The following is a 20960-nucleotide window of genomic DNA, read 5'->3' as shown; positions in this document are numbered from 1 at the left end:
TTTTACCTTGTCGCATCCCGGATTTAGGAGATGGCATCGCTGACAAGACTCATCAACACTCAGCTTTTCGAAGCTATAATTCTTACTTGAGTTAAAAAAAAACAACCTTATTGTGTGTCCTGGGTGGCAGACGGAGCCGGTGAATGAGCAGTTATTTTTTGTTTTGTTTGCTATCGAGGAAGAGATTGTTAATGTGCGGAGGGGAAGCATAATGCATCTTTTAAATGGCCTTTTGAGTGTGCTGTTGGAACAAGAAGCCACTGCTCTTTTTCCTGTCTAGTCTGCCAGTGATATGACTGGAAATATTATAGTCACACTGAGGCCACCTGTGGGGAGCCACTTCTGCATGGGCCATGAATCCTCGATTCACCTTGCTTCCTTTTAGACTGATTTGACAGCAGAAGTTTTTCCTGTTTACAAGTTATATTCCTCCAGACCAAGGTGGAAGAAAGAAATTATGGCATCAAGGTTTTCTCAGTTGCGTCTACAAGTGGTCTTAAAGGCTAAGTTGTTTTCTTAACGGTGCTCCTCATTGGCAAACTTCTCAAATTACCCAAGAATTGATCAAAACATCGCCTTTGAGGTTTCTTTTGTCTTCTGTCTGTAGCATGAGCTAACAGTGAGCTATAATGGCTTGAGTCACTTCTGCATGAACCATGAATCCTCGATTCACCTTGCTTCCTTTGAGATTGATTTGGCAGCAGAGGTTTTGTGTTTAAAATGTGCATTTTACCAGATGAAAGTGGAAGAATGAAATGACACCATCGAGGTTTTCGGTCACATGAGTGTTTTTTTTTATAGGCTACGCTGCATTCTTTATGGTGGTTTTCATGTGTGAAAATAAGGCCAACATCTCAAAAATGAATGAGGTTTGATGCCCGATTTATCATTCAAGTCACATGCAGGTAGAATGTTCCTAAATATGGAGTCTTTTATCATTTTACATTATTGTGAATGCACTTTGGAACATTTTTATGCACATTTTGACAAGTTATCTTTGTAGTGCTGTCAACTAAACAACATTTGACAGCTTACCAGATAATAAAATGATGCTGTCATGGTTTTCAGTCACATATACAGGTGTTGTTAAGAGCTAAGTTGTGTTCTTTATGGTGGTCCTCATTGGTGGTGCACTCCTTTAAGGCAAACTTCTCAAAAACTGATCAAAAATTACCTTTGAGGTTCCTTTCGCTTTCAGTTTCCTGTATGTAGCATGAGCTAACAGTGGCTAATGATATGAACGTTTGATCCAAACTTGGGGCCACTTTAACAAACAGCCATTTGGTGGTGTTGCAACACGCTGCCATACCGAGCAACGTGCACCGTTTACGTTGTCTTTGCTGCTGCAAGCGCGCTGTAACCAATGACTGATACTTCCGCGATTGTTCGCGGCTCGGTTGACACAAACACTTCAAGGTGATGTTTGTGTACCTGCTGTCACAGCTGAGATTCTGTATTTTTTTTTTACCCCAACAAAATCTGCATCAAACATATATTCAGACCCATGAAGTCTGCTTGAGGATGAAACGGGCACGCTGTCTTCAGTGACATTAATGATGGTGCAATTAGCTCGGAGACCTTTCCAGCGAGAAAGGCTGCACGCTATTATAGCAGCAAAGATTGTTAATAAAGGTGAGTGAGGCCACTGTGCCATGTCAAAACATCTGCAGTTCATCCTGGATCACTACCAGGCAGGTGGCGACCCGTACATCCATCTTTACATTCGCCTGATGCGAGAAGGTGCTGCAAAACGTCCCACAGGTGAAACAATCATTTGGTCTGGTGAGGATGGCATGATTTGTGTGTGTGTGTGTGTGTTTAATCCATCCACTGTAGGGCTGACACCATCATCCAATTAACTGATCATTTTAAGCCATTTTACCAACAGCTATGTGGAGTTTCTTTATCATTTGAGTGTTTTTCCCTTTTGGTCACACTAATTAAGCTATTTCTGGGCCTCTTTTTGGTCCTACTGACTTTTAATTGACCTTTGCCACCAAAAAGTGTCCAATTAATGAAGGAAAAATCACATTGGAGCCCAGTCATCCATCCCTGCTCTTCAGCATGCTTTTTTTATGCCAGTGCAGCTGGTGGCTATGTTATCATGCTATTCCAGACTGCTCCACTTGCCAGATTAAATTGGAGTTGACCAGTACATCTCATTTGAGCACCAGCTCCTTAGGCTTCTTTAGAACTCAGACAGTCGCTCGTTTTTTTTTTTTCTTTTGCCTTGACGGCATCCGTGGAAGTCATGACAGTCGTACTGCTCTTAAAAGCAGGCACACACTGAGCTCTGGCTTTGGATTCAGCATGACTCCGCCGGTCACTGTGATAGTTGTGATGGTTAATTTAAAAGTTTAGGTCAGCGTGGCTCCTGTATCATCTCCTGGTGGGTGATGGTGGATTATACAGTCAAACAACCGGCACAGACGGATAAGGCTGATGTGAGCTCAGCTGTGGGCCTTCTGAGGCCGACGTCTTCACCGCATGCCATGCAAGCTGCTGCATTTTTGGATATTACACGTGATCACCACATTCTTGAGGCTGGTGCTCTTATGATGCCTGATTGATGATTCAAGTCACGTGCTGGTAAAAGGTTCCCAAATGTGGGCAATTTTAGCTTTAATATTGTTTTATACACACAATCAACTGACTAAACCACATTTAACAGCTTAACAGAAAAAATACAGCTAAATAAGACAATACCACTGGATCAGAAACCACTAAAAATGCCCCCAGGCCTGAATTAAAGACACATAAATCAACTCCACATCACTCCAATGCTGGTCATACATGTAAATAATTGAAATGTTTTCTGCATTGAGCTCAAGCAGCAGCAGCCAAATGGTTCCATAAAGCTGTTTTGAGAAGGAAACATCATCCTCTCTTTCACACAGCAGCCCACAAAAACACACGCTACAGAATTACATGACACTTCAGAACAAGTAAGCACCTTTAAAATAAAAAAAACAGATGCAAATGCCAACACACAGTCCTCCTGTGCTCACCAGATCAATGCAACATGAACAGCAACTGGCACTTGCCTCACGCATCTTTCCACACACACACACTGTCAGAGCATCCAGATGACTGAGGCATTCACTCAGAAACGCGTCTTTATTTGTATTTTTCCCCCACCCTCTACAGATAGAGATGGTGTCTGATGCAGAGAGGCAAAAAGAGAGAGAGATGAGAGAAAAAGGCTCGACTTGTGGAGAGGCTGCAGTCAATGAGTGGACTCCTGTTTCCTGCAGTGCGCGTAAATTTCAGTCTGGCTACACTGGTGCGGCACAGGCATCAGAGGGATCGGATAGCCTCTAACTCCCACTCTGTTACGGCAAGCCTGTCTATCATTCATAACTCCACCGAGTCGCTGCGTGCAACAACACCCCAGGAAGGAGAGAGGGGTAAATAAAAAAGGGGGGGGGGGGGAATGCGCTCCGGTGCCAAAGACGCTCATTACAGCCGCAAAATGACCGGTGCGCACTCCTGGACTTGTCTTTTTATTTATTTATTTATCTTAAACCTCTCTCGTGTCTGTTTCTTTTCTGCTTAGTGGCCAATTTCACGGGTGCAATGGCAAAAAAATTACAAATAAAAAATAAAAATGCGCGCACGGGTAAACTCGCCGCTTCGGGTGCGTAAAAACCCACGAATGACAACTTACAAGACGGATAACACAAACTTATTTCACCCTCATTTTTCCCCTTCATCTTACCTGTACGTCCTGACAGCTGGTTCACAAAGCAGATCTGAGTTCCTCCTCTCCGGTCCCTCTCCCACCTCTCCCCGTGTCATCCTCTCCGGGGCAGGAGCTTCAGTGCGCGGCTTGCGGAGAGCTCTCCTTCCCCCCGGTTGCGCGTGAGCATGCGAGAGGACTGGACGAGGCGAGCTGAGCCAGTGTGTTGCGTGTGCGTGCGTGCGTGTGTGTGTGTGTGTGCGCATCTCCACCGCCGAAGCATCCCCTCCTCATCCAATCGTGCCCGGCTACTGCGGCGGCTCAAGTCGGAGAAGGCGCCGGATTGGTCGGTTCGCGGATCAATCCCCGACGATCAAGCCCTCCTCCTCCCCCCGACCGGCCTCCCCTCATCCCTCGCCACCTGCCTCTCTCCATTATCTCCCTCTCCTCCTCTGCTCCTGTCTTTCTCTGTTAACACGTGATTATATAAGATAGTGATCAGGAAGCGATACGTTCTCCCATTCTCATTTTCTTCCACGTTCACACTCACACGCTTTGCCTTCCCAGAGTGTCCCGGCAGAATATAGAGCAGCAACAATGGAGAAAAAACTACCCAGCAAAAGGACAAAAAAAGTGGGAGAATTTACAATTTAATAGCTTTCAAAGTTACTGAGGATTTACTCTGTTTTGGGAAATGTGTTATTCTGTTACCAGAGTGGAAAATGGTGTAAAATACTTCCTGTTAGCTCATCAAATTATACCAGTGGCAAGCTGGGCAAGGCATTGAGTTCTTTTGTTTGTTTTTCTTTCATTTGATGCTGGTGTCTCATTCTAAAAAAAAAAAAAAAAACAAAACTCTGGATCAGATTGTTCAGAGATGTGGAGCAAATGTGCTGATTATTTTTTGTCATTTTTAACACCCCAAACTGTATTTATGTACAACGACCTGTCAACATCTGTGAATTTACTTTTATTTACCCTAAAGACGGTTTCTAAAATAAAGTTTATGTGATTATTTGCAAAATGTGTGTCTACATAACAAAGCAGGAAGTGTTAGTGTAGACAAATAACATTTTAAAAATGTAAATAAATTTAAAAAATGTTAAATGGTGTAACACAATGGCATTCAAAAACTTGGAAAGTAATAAAATATCAGGAATTATATGTGAAATATTGATGTTTTTAGCTGAATTACCATAAATACAGTAAAATAGTGTCATTTTATGATTACATATTGTAATAAAGCAAATATCTATTTAAAAATACACCTTTTTGACATTATGCACAGTTTTTGATATTTTTGTGTTACTTACCATGCAAATTGACACTTTTTTCCATGATTTTACTAGAAATAATCTCTATTTTACTCTGTAATTCTGTACAATAACAGTTGAAAAAAATACATACATTATTTTTTATTTTTTTCTAATAGTGGCTAATATTTTCGTGAACTTAAACACAGCTAAACAATGTTATTCTATGGTTACACACTGCAAAAGGACAAATTATTATTTGTAAAAACACAGATATTTGATGTGGACATCATGCACTGTTTTGCCCTGTTTTATTTTTTAAATTTATTTTTACAGTCAGCATGCATTTATACTTTTTCATACGATTTTACAAGAAATCATCTGCAAATGATCAACTGTGTAAATAGGTGCAATAGTAATAATAATAATCAAAAAGATTCACAATATTCATGGGGCAATTTTTTTCTTTCAAATAACAAAAACTATTTAAAAATACCATTGGTCTGATTGAAGTGCAGTCAAAATGCCGTTATTTTACAGTAAAATGTCATTTCACAATATTGCAAATTAATGTATTTTTTCTGTAATATATGGAGTCAAACAGTACAAAAAATCTGTAAATTAAATGATTTCTTTTAAAAATTACTGTTATTTTTTATTATTTCTTTTAGAGTGTTTAACCAAAGGTTCTTCATAAGAACAAGAATATTAATTATGTGGAAGCCTCACTTAGTTTGTATTATTGCTCCAACATGGAACATAGCAGGATATTTTGTTATTTAAATGCCTTGAGCATGGGAGAATGTATTTATTTAATTTTTTTTACAGTGAAACAATGTAACTATGTCCAAATAAGGACTAATGAACAAAATAATTGGGCAACAACACCCGGTGTCCTTTCATAATTTTACACCTATGAGGTTTCAGTAAAATCTGTTTTTCACTTTAGTCTTTCCCCACAAAAATGGAAATCAGGATTCTCTTTCAAGACTTTAAAAATAGTCAGACATTCGTAGACGAAGAATAATTATTTATTTTTTGGTACAAAAACATGTCTTTTAGGTCCTCTGGTTGAGATTTTTGAGTTGATTCTTGCTTTCATCGCCCAGAATCTTAATAGCGCCATCAGCAAAGCACAGCTACCAATTACTCCAGTGAGTTCAGAAGACTTGGGAGGGTAAGGTCAACATCTAAGCAGCGAAATCCAGGAAAAACAGTCTCAAGATTCACGAAGTTTAATTTGCTTGTGTGGCCTTGCAAAGGAAGAAAATGTGCAGCTCTCAATGGCTAAGAAGAAGATTTTGCATACGTTTTGAGAGTCTGAGTCAAAGGAAAGGGCATGACCATGCACTCCAGCACAACTTTATCAGAAATATATTGAGCTCCAAGGCTCTTGAAGCTCAAACACAAATCTCTGAATTGCACTCAAAGACATAGAGATGCAGCTGGAACATGGAGCACACACAAAGCGGATTGTTTTAAAGTAGATGAATTATGAAACTTTACTACAACTAACATGCATGAGCAAAAACTGTGCGGCTGCAGTATTCGTGCTTCCACCACACAAGGATTTTGTGAATTTCCATCTCCTGGAAGAGTGAAAAGCTTCTGTTTCCAGACAAACGCGATGCATCAGGCAGTAAGTAATGCACCGAGGCGTTCGGTAAAGGATGAAAGTTTGCTTCGAATCACGTTTTTTCATTGCTTTGCGCCCCTCTATGAAATTCAAAGCTGCCTCTGCGACTATGTCTGCATCTATAAACACTTCTCAAGTGTCTGCACATCTTGTGTCACTGACAGGAGGTCTGTTCCACCGAGGCTTATAGATGATGTCTGGCCACAATCTGACTCAATGTACAGACTTGTATGAACCTAGCAAGGACAAACAGAACTTTAGAGAGTTCAAAGCATTATTTTAGCATGTTCAACAGCTGGATACATGAAAATAAAAGCTGATTCTTTGCAATATTTAACCCCTGAATGGAAGATCAGGCATTTCTGCTTTTGCTGTAGCATTTTATTACTAAACCAGGAGAGCGCAGTACTCCTCCAAGGCTGTTCATTCCTCCGTATGGCATTGTCAGAAATGTAGCATTTGTTTATTACTTATTGATAATCTGAAATCGGAAACATAGAATGTATCCATTTAATATAAATGGAACAACAAACAAATCAGTGACAAAGTCTAATCATTTTGGTCTTTGTATCATTTCTGACTTTCCCTGAAAATTTCATCCAAACCCATTAGGCTGTTTTTGGGTCACGTTGCTAACAGACAGACAGACAGACAGACCAATTGTCACACAATTCCGCTGCATTCCTTCCTGGAGTAATTAGCTAAACTTCTACTTGACCCAGTCTGTAAAGATGCAAAAATAGCAACAGGAGAAGAGCTCAGTTGCTGTATTTTGTTACTATTCTGCATCAGAATCTGTCTGACATCTCAGCATGTGCATCGAGTTGCTGATAATGAACATCGATCCACAGCCTGGAATCGATGCATATGCTCATTATACTGCAGGTAAACCATAACAAAACCATCTTTTCTGCTTCCACACATTAAGTCTCACTGCTAAAAAAAACAACAACAAGCTGTCATCAAAGGAACTTCAATGAACAGATAATGAAATGATGATGAAATGATGATATCATTAGCAATAATGGTCCACAATGAATGTGTCCCGATGCAGAAAATACATCAGGACGGCTGCTCTTGCTTACATAATGAGTGGATGGTTTAATTGAAAAATGCACTCCCTCTCTCTCTCTTTAGCTGAACCTTCCATTACCCAATTGAGAATAATTGTTTGAAAAAATAGATAAATGACAACTGTTTTGCCAAAATTCCACACAAAATCTGTTTGAACTCTTGATCCTCAGGTGAACTTTGGATTTCAAAATAAAATCACTTTTTTTTTTTTTTTACTAAAGCAGAATTACACTGTTCTTGAAGCTCTTTTTCAGCTTGCTATTTCTGACTTGTCTTTTCCCTTTTTTTTTTGTTTCTGTCAGTCACTCAGTCGCTCTCTTTCTGCCTCTCCCTCTCCCCCACGCACACATACATTCACATCACTCAGGTACCCTTGGGCCAGCTGTTGAGCCTGCCTATGAATTCAGCCATGCTTTTGCTCTCTCCGGATCCAAAGGGAAACTTAATGAATAATGAACGGAGCGGCGAAAATGGGCGAGCGGGGGCTGGAGGATGAGAAGCACAAGAGTGAGGGCGGTGGGGGGGCCCTTCAGGACCAGGACACGACGGAGAGACTCGGGGAGGGCAACTTGTTAGCGTTCACCCATCAATTAGACCGTGGAGGAGACATGAAGAGAATGGAGGCTGATGCGTCATGGAGAAGGGGAAGGGAGAGGGCTATAACTAAAGCCTGAGCTCGACGAGGAGACAGATTAGGCATCAGAGACGAGGAGGCGAGCAGCGAGATGAGAGTCAGAAGGAAGTGGACATGAGAGACAGGGGTCTTGGAGGCGTCAGCGGCTCTCCTCGGCATCACTGCCTCCAGCTTCATCTATCATCCAAAGCCCAGTTCCTCCTGCCAACACAACTGCGTCTCTGGTCCACATCCAGAGTTGGCGTACAGCTTCAAAAACTCTCTAAAGCGGATGTGCTCAGTATATTAAACAAAGTAATGACTCTCCTTGAAACTGCAGACAGGTGATTTCATCCTCAGAGCTACAGAAGAGGGAAAAAAAGACAAAAGAATCCCACCACATCATGAGATCCACAGTTTTCTTTTACTGCCAGATTTTTAGGCCGATTTGTGTTCTTTTTAAGGAATTTGTGGGGAATAAGTAGCTGGTTTACATTCTAATGATGATGCCTCTGTTTGAAAATATAGCTCCTTTTAATTTACGCCCTGCAAAAAAAGAAATCTGACAGTTCCACTTGAAATGTTTGGTAATTTGGTATAGCATTCCAATTACTGATATTATTCAAATCAATTTTCATTTGTGGCAACATTTAAAGACCTCCTCTGGTAGAAATTTATTTTTTCCTATTATTAACATGACCATAGGGTGATTTTTACAGGCTAGACTACATATGAGCAAAATAAGCAATCATCACCAAGGCTGGTCATGAACACTACTAAATTTGGGGTCACTTAGGAATGTCCTTATTTTTGAAAGAAAGTGTTTTTTTTTTCCAAAGATAACTCTAAATTAATCAGAAATACAGTTTAGACATTGTTCATGTGGTAAATGACTATTCTATCTGGAATTTTTTAATGGAATATGTCCATAGGGGTACAGAGGAACATTTCCAGCAACCATCACTCCTGTGTTCTAATGCTACATTGTGTTAGCTAATGGTGTTGAAAGGCTCACTGATGGTTAGAAAACCCTTGTGGAGTTATATTTGCATATAAACTAAGGTGTGAGTTTTCATGGAAAACATGAAATTGTCTGGGTGACCCTAAACTTTTGAACAGTAGTGTATGTCTTGAAAACAAACACAAATTCAGATTGTTGGGTTGTCATACATAACAAATGTGCCAAACTTATTCTGCCTCATTATTCTTTTTCAGAATTGATCTCTGCTTAAAATATTTGTCTGAACTGAATAGCTCCAACATTACACCTTACTATTGTGTAGGAAGGAAGCAACTATGTAAAGTTACATCTAAGCCATTTTATGACAGGAAGGGATCACTTTAAAAAAAGAAAAAAAGAACACCAATAAACATACAACTTTGATCCACATACAAGTCTTTAGTGGTTTAATCAATGACCAGAGAGGGACGTCAAACTATTTTAACTGCTATGTTGAGGAATTCAAAGCAAATGGTTGGCGTTAGGAAAATATTTATATTGGTATAATGTATAAAAACATCTGCAGTGACAAGTCACAACTACTGGTATTTACCTGAAACCACAAGCTATTGTCTAATGTTAACAAAAGCGCTTCTGAACCTAATATTAAAAAATGGAGACTGCCATTCATCTCACTAATACCTCTAGGAGGAACAAGAATGTCGCCACAGAACACATACATAATTGAACAAATCAATGCAGAATGTCATTTCTTGGAGATAAGGAGTGAGCTGTTGGCCTGATAAAAAAAAAAGCAGCTGTTGTGGATTTGTAGTCATTCTCCAGCCTGAAGCAAGCATTTACTTCAGTCTTACTTTAGTCAAACTGTAAGTGTTTAGTGTCTGTATTCTAGGATAAACAATTATCAAGGATTCTATCTCTGCTTTGCTGAGCTCCCAGCCACTCTTTCCCCTTTTCTTGTCTTTGTGGGTGGCTGTCTAATCAACATGAATGAAGACACCTGTACAGGGGCTGGATCACCTGTTTCCAGTCAGCTCTCTGCTCCATAAAACCCCAGCTCAGACCAGCATTCTGATCCAGAAAGTTGATCCAGACACCAGTCAGTTAGCCCAGGCCAAGTTTAACAAAGATGTGTTTATTTTCTCCACACACCTGGGTCACCTGCCTCTCACACTCCCTCACCTGACCCTGATCTGTCATCTGAGGTCAGTTCAGCCACTAGCTTTGTTTCCTGCCAGTTTGTTTTCTCATTGCTAGCTCAGCCTGTTCATGTTGTAGTTGCATAGCATGACTCTCAGGATTTTCCTTGTGTAGTAGTATTTGGTCTTAGCTTTTTGGCTTTGCCTTCTGCCAGCCTGTTTCTTGTGTTTCGTTTAGCCTGTTTTTGATGCTGTTAGTCTTGTAGCATTTAGCTCTATCAGCATTCCCTGTCCTGCACTGTTTGCATAAGCCTAACTTTTTGTTTGGCCCTCTTTGTTTGCCTCAATTGCTTTTATTGTTTTGCAGCGCTTGTGTTTTGTGCTAGCTTGTTGTCCTCTTGTGCCATTAATTTACTAGCTCAGTATCCTCCTGCTAGCCTTGCCTCTTGTCCTGTTTGCTTCCCTTTCTGGTTAGCAATTTGCTGTCTAGATTTTTCAACTATAGATTTTGCAGAAGTTTTACTTCGGTTTTCGGTCTTCTGCCACTGTTTGCATAAGCCTAGCTGCTTCTTGTTTGGCCCTCTCTGTTTGCTTCAAACGCTTTTATTGTTTTGCAGCTCTTGTGTTTTCTGCTTGCTTGTTATCCTCTTGTGTCATTAACTTACCGACCCTCTGCTAACTGTGCATAATCCTGCTGGCCGATGTCTATTGTCCTGTTGGCTTGCCTGGTAGCTTCCCTTTCTGGCTAGCAATTTTCCGTCTAGTTTTGTAAACTATAATTTCAGCAGTGGTTTTAATCGGTTTTTATCTTTGTCCTCTGCCAGTCTGTCTAGCAGCACCTCCTGCCCTGTACTGTTAGCGGTCCATTCTTTTAAAGATTCCACTCCATGTAAAAATACTGTGACATCCTTGATGAGCGAAACAAGGACAGGGTGTTATTCTGGCTGAACAAGCTGTATCCACTCCTCTTGGATTCATTGTGTCCTATTATTTAAACCAGTCTTACTCAAGTGATGGACAAACAGTTATTATCCGAACCTCACATTAAGGCAATGGGCCACAGCTCCTTCATTATTCCCTTTAACACTGCACGTCAATAAGATCGAAGGTTTTCCACACATCATACACAGGCAGGTGAATCAATAAGCACGTATGCGTCACAGTGGAGACATCCTCTACACATGCAAGACACAACCTTGCACTAACCGGTGACATCTTTTGTGAATGCATCACAGTCTGTTTCCTGTCAATTGCATGCAGTCGGAGCTGAGTTTCATTTCGATCACTGCTGGGGTAAATGAAAGCAAACTGAATGAATTTTGCAAAAAAAAAAAAAAAGTGAGGAAAATGTCAACTTGTAGCGAAGTAACAGGAAACAAGCTTTATGATGCTGATGTATAATTTCACTGATGGTTTATTTATAAGGACCTATTGGACTTTCTTGCACATATGAGTGTGAAACCCTGGATAGGACCGATTCTCTCTAACGGCAAACTACACGGTGCTTCAGAGGTTACTCGTGTATCGATCCAAAAGGCCTTTGGATTTCTCTGCATGATGTCTACTTCCTTGACGGGTTTTTAATGACATGTCGGTAAATCGTTTTGCCAGGGGGGCTAATTGCTGAAGAGCCTCTTAACGATACTGTGAGATTACAATGTGCTCCTCGGACGAGTTTGCAAGCGATTATCTTGTGTGGACATTGTTGTGGTGTAGCAGATTTTTCTTTTTAAATATATAATTGTGAAAGCTGGTTGTGTGGACCCTCCACATATAAGAGATATTTGGTCAATTAATCACAGCTAAGCAGAACTGAGGGATTATGCACTTGAGTGAATCTCATTTCAAGCTGCTGGTTTGGGTGGGTGTGTGCACGGGAGCTGCTGTGGACACAGACAAATGACAGAGGCAGCCAGCTATGCTGAAGCTGGGAGACACATATCAGCAGGGTAGGACTGGGAATTTGTTTGCCTCCCACAAAGCATCTAATTTATATGTGGTTGACGAGCATCAAGGTTACACTGTGCCCTGCCATTAAAAAAAATCCATGTACTAGTCTTCCCTGTGTGGAGAATACTCCGAGTACTGTTGCCCATGACTGCTTAGCTTACACACGGAAAACAAATTACAGCTCAGGAATCAAACAAATCGTTGCTTTTTTGCTGCCGATTCGGAAAACACATTGTTTCCTCATTAGAATGCATCAAACGTCTCGCACAAGAATATGCTGCGACTCAAAGGCGGCTTCACTGTCTCATGCACAATGGTTTGTGCTCTAGTTGGATATGAACAGTGTAGATATCCACAGTTAACATTTTAGAACATTTACAGCGAGGAGCATAGGGATTTACAGAATTATTAAAAAGGCATCGGTGAAGATGCTGGCTTTGAATACAGACTAAACTTCAGAGTGTCTCTAAATGCGTGAATGAAAACGACAGAGGAATGTTTATAGCTTTCTTCGTAGCATTGGAAACTCAAGGGTTTCAGTCTCGCTTCACACTTTGCTGTCTTTAATTATGAATTCAAAGGATGAAGAGTCAACACTGAATCTGTTTTACACACGGGTACATGCAGATTATTTATGTCCAGCTTCAATGCACAAACTGAAAGTGACCCACGAGTCACGTCTGACATGAAGTATTAGCTTTAAAGTGGCACAGTAACAACTGGAACAACTAACTAAAAAAAAAAAAAAAGAACAAAAACAACCGAGCGAGAATCTGTCCCATAACAGAACAGAGTTATCGACTTTCAAACTATGCTGTGTTGCACTTGTGTATCGAGTGGCACCATGCGGCTCGACTCCATGAATAAACATGAGAAATGGCATGAGTAAAGAGTCAAGAGTTCCATCTCCTAATGGGATGAATGCACTCCGACTGAACGAAGGAACGGCTGCTAATGAAAAGGGGTGCGATTATGGAAGTGGTTCAAGACATACAGTACACACTTCTGCTCAAAAGTTTGAGGTCACACAGACAATTGCATGCTTTCCATGGCAAATCACACTTTAATTCATGTGCTAGCATAATTGCAGAAGGGTTTTCTAGTCATCAGTTAGCCTTTCAGCACCATTAGCTAACACAATGTAGCATTAGAACACTAATTGGTTTAAACTACATCTGCAGCAAATAATGACTTTTATTCTGCATGTATATGTAATGCCCTCTGGGTTGATGTTGAATTGCCAAATTGACTAAATGAATATTCTATACTGGAAACTACTAGGCCTCGTTGTTAAATAAATGCTTAATAGTAGCTAGCTACAGTCTGGGCTTCATTTTGCTTCCAATGTCTGGTTGTGTCGACAATCATCGATTAAAAGTGTAAATAGCATTATTGATAACTTCAGACATCTTAAATCTCTTGGAAAAGGTTGGGAAAGATGGTGTAGGAAGCTGTTGAATCATCGTGTGTTGCCCAATATGGCTTCCGTCCACCTTTTAGCACTGATTTTCAAAGTCTCTGGAACTCTGTTGGAGTGATGGAAGACCTTTCCTTCCAAAAATCTGACAAAATTTGGTAGTTTAATAATGACGGCAGACAGTGCTGTGTTCAGTTTGGTTGAGATCTGCTGACTGCTAAAGCCATAGCATCGGATTCACATCATTTTCATACTCTACAAACCATACAGTGACCCCTATAGATGTAGTCAACCTGGAGGAGACCACTCACATCAGGATGGTAATGTCTCATAGCAGGGTAATATAAAGAGCCCTCACAGCAGCTTTGTATTGAATTGCAGTGACCCTTCCCTCTAAGTGGACAAGTAGACTTAAACCATGCCTTTAAAATCCCACCACAGCATGACAGAGCCACCGGATCTCCTCGGCGTAGGTCAACGTTTCAGGTATTTCCTTGAATTTCGTCCCCCTGGCTGTATACATGCACTCCAACCGAGACTCACAGTGAACACAATCAGTGCAGCGATTAAGTTTCTCTCACAACGTAAGACTCAAATTTTAATTTCAGGATGGAGAGTGGAAAAAAACAAATACCCACCATAATTTCCAAGATTGTTTAGGCAAAGTGTAAAAGCAGGAATGCATAACTAATGAGAAACAGAAACTAGAAAATTAAAAATTCTGAAAATTATAGCCACTCTGCACTCTTTAGGGGCTCCATCCATAGTAAACACATTAAAAAATGAGAGATTCATTAAGATTGCAGAGGCAGTGCGCGTTTACTTAAGTGTTGGTGGTGCTTAACCATGAAGTGCAGTGCAGGGAGGAGGAGATATTGTTGGTTCATAATGACCTCTGTAATTCCCTGTGATAAGTCAGGTTCCACCCATCTCGAGGCTTAACTGTGAGGTCAAAGGTCTCTCTGCAGGAAGCTCCCATTCCCCCATCAGATATACTAAAATAACCTTGATAAATGCACTTTTACCCGCAGAGAAACGGCAGATATCCCTCTTTTCCCCCCGTTCATTACCTCCGGTGGGAGGGGATTTTTTTCACATCTTGCTGAACTCTCATCAGCCGAGATTTTGCTAACACTGCTGTTTTTCTTTATATTTAGTGGCTGTTTCTGCACACAAAATAAGCTGGAAATCATGTAAAACTGCAGGAATGTAAGAATTTTACACCAAAGTGTCTTTGCGGTTTGCATGATGCATTGCTTATGCACTGTGGAAATGAGGATGAATACAATAAGAAAGTTGCTTCCAGCATATGATTTGATCTATTGTGGACGCTGTAGCTGCAGTTTAATAACTGCATTTACACTCACTCAGTACTGAACTAAATAAGAAGATGATGTACCTTGTGTTATTCAATCCATAGTATTGATATGACTATGACAGCAACATTATATAAGCAAAAGTATGTGAGCATGTGTGTTTACTTGCTTTTGGCCACTGGAGCATAAAGTGACATTAGCAGTTTTCACAAAAAGTTTACGGATCTTCTGGTGACTTAATCCGCCACCACACTTTCCCAGAAGTCTGCTTTAGGAGCTAATCCATGGATATTTTTAAATTAAACATGTAAGAATTGTTTGTTTTGTGATCTTCAGGTATTTTTTACTTGGCTGTAATGTTGTCGTAGTTGTGGCCACAAAGGATGAGGTTGCTAGTTAAACCACTTTACTGGAAATATAGTTTCAATCTTTGATGCATAAATGGGTAAAAAAAAAAAAAGACCCAGCAAGGCCGTTTTCTTGCAATATCTTTGTAATAAGTTTTTATCAGCATTTCCTCAAACATGTTTTTGATATCATTCCATTTCCATTTTTAAATTACCTTTTGTACTTCTAAAGAAATTGTGCAATGTGTATTATTACTCCAAGCTCTTTATCATTGATAATATCATACAAGAGGTGATGCGCAAATTTGGAGGGCCAGAGAGCAGCAACGGCTGGAGGAAAACGGTAGAAAAATGTCAACAAAATGGAAGTTGGCATTCTTCTGTTGTAGTTCTGTTTAATATTCTTTCATCAAAATGTTCAAAATCTGCTATAAAGTGAAAAATAAACAGATTTCAAACATGAAATGGTTCTTGTGTGGACCAAAACAGAAAAAAACAACAATACAAACGAATATTCTTAACCAAAATAAGAAAAAATGGCAGAAAAACGCATTGATTCTTATACACGTCATTTTTGACCCACTTCTGGAAGAGTGCAGGGTCACTTGTGCATCTAAGGGTTAAAAATGCTCTGAAAGGAGGCATTCTGCCAAGTCAGTGCACACATGGAGAGTACATTAAAAACTGTAAATGACTTGTTATTGCTGTTTTTTTTTAAATTCTCTCCTCAAAAAGCATTTACAGTTGTGCTGTTCTCTTCGTTCTCAAATTGAAAGGTCACATTATTTCAGTAACATGCTATCCCACACCCTTACCTATTGATTTGTTCAAAACTTACCTTTTCCTGTTTTTTTGTCCGACAAGACTGAAATGTAGCTGCGAATGAATTATTTACCATTTCACATGGTGCGGTATACACCATTAGACATCCACCTTTGTGTGAAGCGTGTTTACACCACATCGCAGGTGGACGACTCGCTTTCTGGCAGTCAGGCTTAACACGAGGCTGAATAACGGTATATTTGCAGCACACTGATGAAAATTAGAACGGCGTGCCACATGCTGTACATGTTTTGAAGGTTCATGCTGGAAACGCTCCACCACTGTGTGCTCCTGCCTCTGGCAGCGCCCCAAGGAATCTGTCCTCTCATGCATAGAGATCTCATTTAGAGACCCAGAGTAACCAATCAGGACTCTCTCAAAGAGGTTTATTTCACACTGAGACACTCAGCATGTGGAAAAAGTGACACCGACTCGTACTAAAATAAATCACTCTCTGGGAAAGTTTCAGACAGTTGGTAATTAGATCGTATTGTGCTATGATAGATTCAAAGATAATCTCATATGGATTACTGTTCTTCTACAGTGATAATGAGTGTTATTTTTTATAGCAATGTGATAAAGTACCATTGTGTCTTTCAGTTGAATATCCAGAAAATGTATACATATGGGTGGAAAAATGATTAAATGGGGAATCAACCTTCATGCTATAGTAGTCTGAGCAGAGCTGAAGTCTCAACTAGACCGAGGTGCAGTAAAGTGGTTTTAATGGCATGACTCCTGTTTGTCAAGATGAATAATGCAGCTCTTTATGTAAGGATATATATATAGACTACTCACAATAGAAAAGGAGCAGGAGGTTGATAAATTGCCTTTAATCAGCCCATTTTCCTACAAATGACAGACTATCTCCTACCCACACTGCTGCTAAGTTGTTAAAGATTGTGGGTTTGTACTGGTTATACGACACACCATGAGTCTGCGCTGTCAGCAAGATATCCAGCTCCAGTAAAAGAATGCAATAACCACAGAATAGAAGACATTTAAGCCCCCCATTGTGCCAACAGCAATGCCCCGTGATGTTCTCGTATACATGCAGCAGATACTTGGTTTGAATTTCCAGTCATGGGCTTCAAAAACAATTTCTGGAAAATTAGCAAGAAACTCAACTACATGTTAATTCTATTAGTATGTACATCCACCAGCCTATTTATTAGGTATAGCTGTGAACTCTAATGCAATCAAATATTACGGCTTGGCTGTAAAATCTACCCCCTCATTAACCTGCGCGAATATTACCGATGTAAAAGTGAAATGCAGAGCAGCACATCAATACCAACTCTGACCTCAGTGATAAATATAAAGCAGAAATAATGCGTTTTATTCTCTGACAAATTCAGCAAAAACTAAAGCATCTAAATGCCTCATAAAGATAGAATTATGGTGGAGCTTGCACTGGTTTGCATTAGATTTTACTTTACTCTATGTAATAAAAAGGCCAGTGAGTGTATGTAAATGTTTACAGTATGTCCAATAAGCCTATAAGAAATGTATGCAAGACTATTTATTTTCATGTAACCTCTCGTGTATATTTAGTTTTCTGTTCGATAGGTATGAATTACCAGATATTCATAGCTGCCTTGTGAAGATATGGATCTTCTTAGTGGGATAAACGGCCTTACTCCTGTGCCATCTCTAATGCTGCAGACGGTGTTTGTGTTTTCGAAAGGTAACTGACCTAAAAAACGGAGAACTTACTTGAGCTACCGGAGGAGTGTTGACACGGTGCTGTATTTATTTGAGGACTGATGGAATTGGACAAACTTGCTGTTTGTACAAAGAACTCAGACAATCTCTTTCCTGGGAAGTCGCAGCCCCAGCAAACAACACGAAATCCTATTTGGCCCCTGAAATGATCCACTTCACTCCGCTTAATTAATCCTTTAATAGAATAAAGACAAACTATAGGTATTTTGTCATTTCTGACAGCTCCGGGGGAAAAATAAAATGGCTCCGTGTGTTTAAATACTATCAATAATTGTGTTTGCGTTTATTGTCATTTGTCAGCTGCTTGTGACTCACTTTGCCCTTTGAATCATTGATGTGATCAATACCGCATCCGAGCGCTGCAGCTGTGGATGAAATCCAAGTCGGGGCTTTAATATCAGGTCAGGCCCGGTGACCACAAGGCATTGAATCATCCATAATAATAGCTGGATGAGAGACTGCATGGCGAATAACGGTGAACAGCGGATGCATTAGGACGGATGCTGCTGAGGAGTTAGGGCTGAAAACATGGATTCATTTCATCTTTTGGATCGGCAACCTCATGGGAACAGCCAATAATAGTGCATATCTATGACTACATGACTCCGCGTTGTTCAAATGAGATGACTCCACATGTGCATTACTCAGTTCTAGCTCGCTCGCCGCTTTCCCTGATGGTGCACTTGTAGAGCAAATCAGAGCATGGAGGTTAGCATCAGCCAGTGAGCAAGGTACAAAAGAGCGTTTATGAGCAAATAAGCAATCAGTGTGGACTAGCTCATTAGCTTGAGAACAGTGTGCGAGAGGATTGATAGCAGACATCAGAATCATGTCATGAACCCTCACCTATTGATGGTGTGAAGGTGAAGGCGACTGATTCATGAAATTGCTTTTCCAGAGTTCTGCCAAGGTTGCAGTCTGAAATAGTAAAATGAAGCTGAATAGCACTTGTTTGGTACTGGCACACACTGAACCTCACAATGAATGTAAGACCTGCTCTCGATTCCACTAGAGAAGTTGGCACTTCTAAAAATGGTGGCTGATTACAGTTGACGACGTGTAATTGCAATTCCTGTTTGTTCAAGTCAATCATTTACTTTTTTAGATCTTTCCTGAGTTACTATTGTAGCGTTTGTGGCTGAGTCTAACTAGTGTATTAAATGGGCCCTCTTTGAAATGGCTCAGAGGAGTCAGCAACTCTGGTCAACTGTAGTCTCTCAAGAAGCTATGAACACTTCATTAACACAACTTGGAAAGCCACTGGAAACCTAAAAGTGGCATTATATATATGCCTTTATAGGTGTACTGTATGTAAGCTTTCATTCACGGCTTTAGATCGCATTTGTAAAAATGCGCTTGCTATTTATGGTAAATTCGGATGTCCTGTGCAGTTGACCATGTTTAAGAGTGCATATATTTGTTTTTTAACAGAACTTTGCACAATTCCTCAGACTTTCCCATTTTAGCATTTGTATCCGAGTCTAATAAGGGTGTCAAATGCACCCTAGTTATATTGCCTTAGAGGAGTCACCAGCTGTAGTCAATTGTAGTCACTCACAGAAAGTTAAGAGACCACATCGCTATGAAAACTCCATTATAACAACTTGAGAACTCACTGGAAACTCCCTTTATAAGCACAAACTGCCATTATATGCACTGTCTTTACAAGTGTATATGTAAACTTTTTTTTTCCTGACTGTAGGTCTGAATTTATACAAACAGTGTTGCTATTTACAAAATTTAATTAGGACACCATGTACAATCGACCATGTATAGGTACAGTACAGATTTGCTTTTTTTGAATCTTGGGTAGACTCCGCAGACTTTTCCATTTGTGACTTAGTCTAATGAGGGTATCAATTTAAATTGGCTGAGAGGGGTCAGCAGCTGTAGTCAATCATAATCGCTCATTGGAAGTTACGAGGCCATGCCACAAAGAAAATGTGATTAATACAGCTTTCCACATCACCAAGAGTGAAAATTAAAGTCCCTATAGTTCTATTTTTGACACAGCAGAGGACTTACAATTAATCTATGCGTGCATTTCAGTGATTCTGTCACCAAAAATTCAAAGTCATCGCAGTCATTGAAAAGTCAAGACTGGCATGATAGTCTGCACAAGTGTATGTAAACCTTTGCTCAAACTGCACGTCTGTTAATGCTGTGCATATATGCCAAGAGAATGTCTAGAGACAGAGAAGCTACAGTGTTTGTAAAATTAGATTTGAGTCTGCTGTATTTGATGGTAATAATATTGACCTAAGACGCATCCCAAATATCTGCAAAATATGGCTCAATTCCAGGAAGTAGACCCCTCCCTTTCTCTCCCCTCACTTCCCATCTGCTTCTCAAGTGTACCATATCAAATAAAAGCACAAATGCTCAGTGTAATTGGGCTCAATTAAAATTTGTTTGGTACATATCCTCTCGAAGTACACCGTTTTTCATGTTCTTGATTTTATAAGTGTTTGGACAGATGGGTATTGTGCAAAACCCTAAAACTGTCAGCCCACATCTTTCAGACTTCCAGTTGGGAGGAGAAGAAAAAACATTCTGCAGGGACCTATGTGAGAAAAGGGTCCGGTAATATTTATGGATGGACTTTGCAGAAAGTCATGGGTCAGAACGTTCCATTCTCTGGTGAACAGTGTTCGTCATAGGCTTTGCAGCTCGGCTTTACTAGGCTGTACCATTTTCATTTTTTGTAGCCGCTAACCCTTCTTGATAGATGTACAAGCTCAGTGAATTAAATGTCACATTGCAGCTAAAATGATACCAATTTCACTGTTCTTCAAACATGGGTGGGCACGAAATATTACAGCAATTTGCATGCAGTATATGCAAAGCTTGCTATAGTGCCTTTTAGATGGGGGACTCATAACTGTTAGAGAATAGGGTGCTTTCTTAAAGGGTGTCCCCTTGCTAAATAAGCAATCTGAAGCTTTTAGTAGGTGTTGTGCACATACATAAAATGAAAGTAATATCTTGTGGCAGGTGAAATAGCAATCTTTTCTTTTGAAATGCAAAG

General features: G+C 40.1%; 1 protein-coding gene across 3 annotated transcripts in view; it reads right to left on the bottom strand.

Moving 5' to 3' along the window:
* Positions 1–20960, bottom strand: part of LOC110965201 (cadherin-18) — a 209661-nt gene that overhangs the window by 112215 nt on the left and 76486 nt on the right. Inside the window, exon 1 of one of the 3 annotated variants that reach the window (XM_051940500.1) lies at positions 3719–3856. The exons of the other annotated variants lie outside the window; for them this stretch is intronic. The gene's annotated coding sequence lies outside the window, so the exon portion shown is untranslated. Of the gene's footprint in view, positions 1–3718; positions 3857–20960 lie in introns of those variants that run through there. 3 annotated transcript variants of the gene reach the window in all.

The sequence above is a fragment of the Acanthochromis polyacanthus genome, chromosome 20, assembly GCF_021347895.1.
Source record: "Acanthochromis polyacanthus isolate Apoly-LR-REF ecotype Palm Island chromosome 20, KAUST_Apoly_ChrSc, whole genome shotgun sequence".
NCBI classification, from domain to species: Eukaryota; Metazoa; Chordata; class Actinopteri; family Pomacentridae; genus Acanthochromis; species Acanthochromis polyacanthus.
Note: the sequence above shows the minus strand (reverse complement) of the source record. Positions and strands in the feature narration are given on the sequence as shown.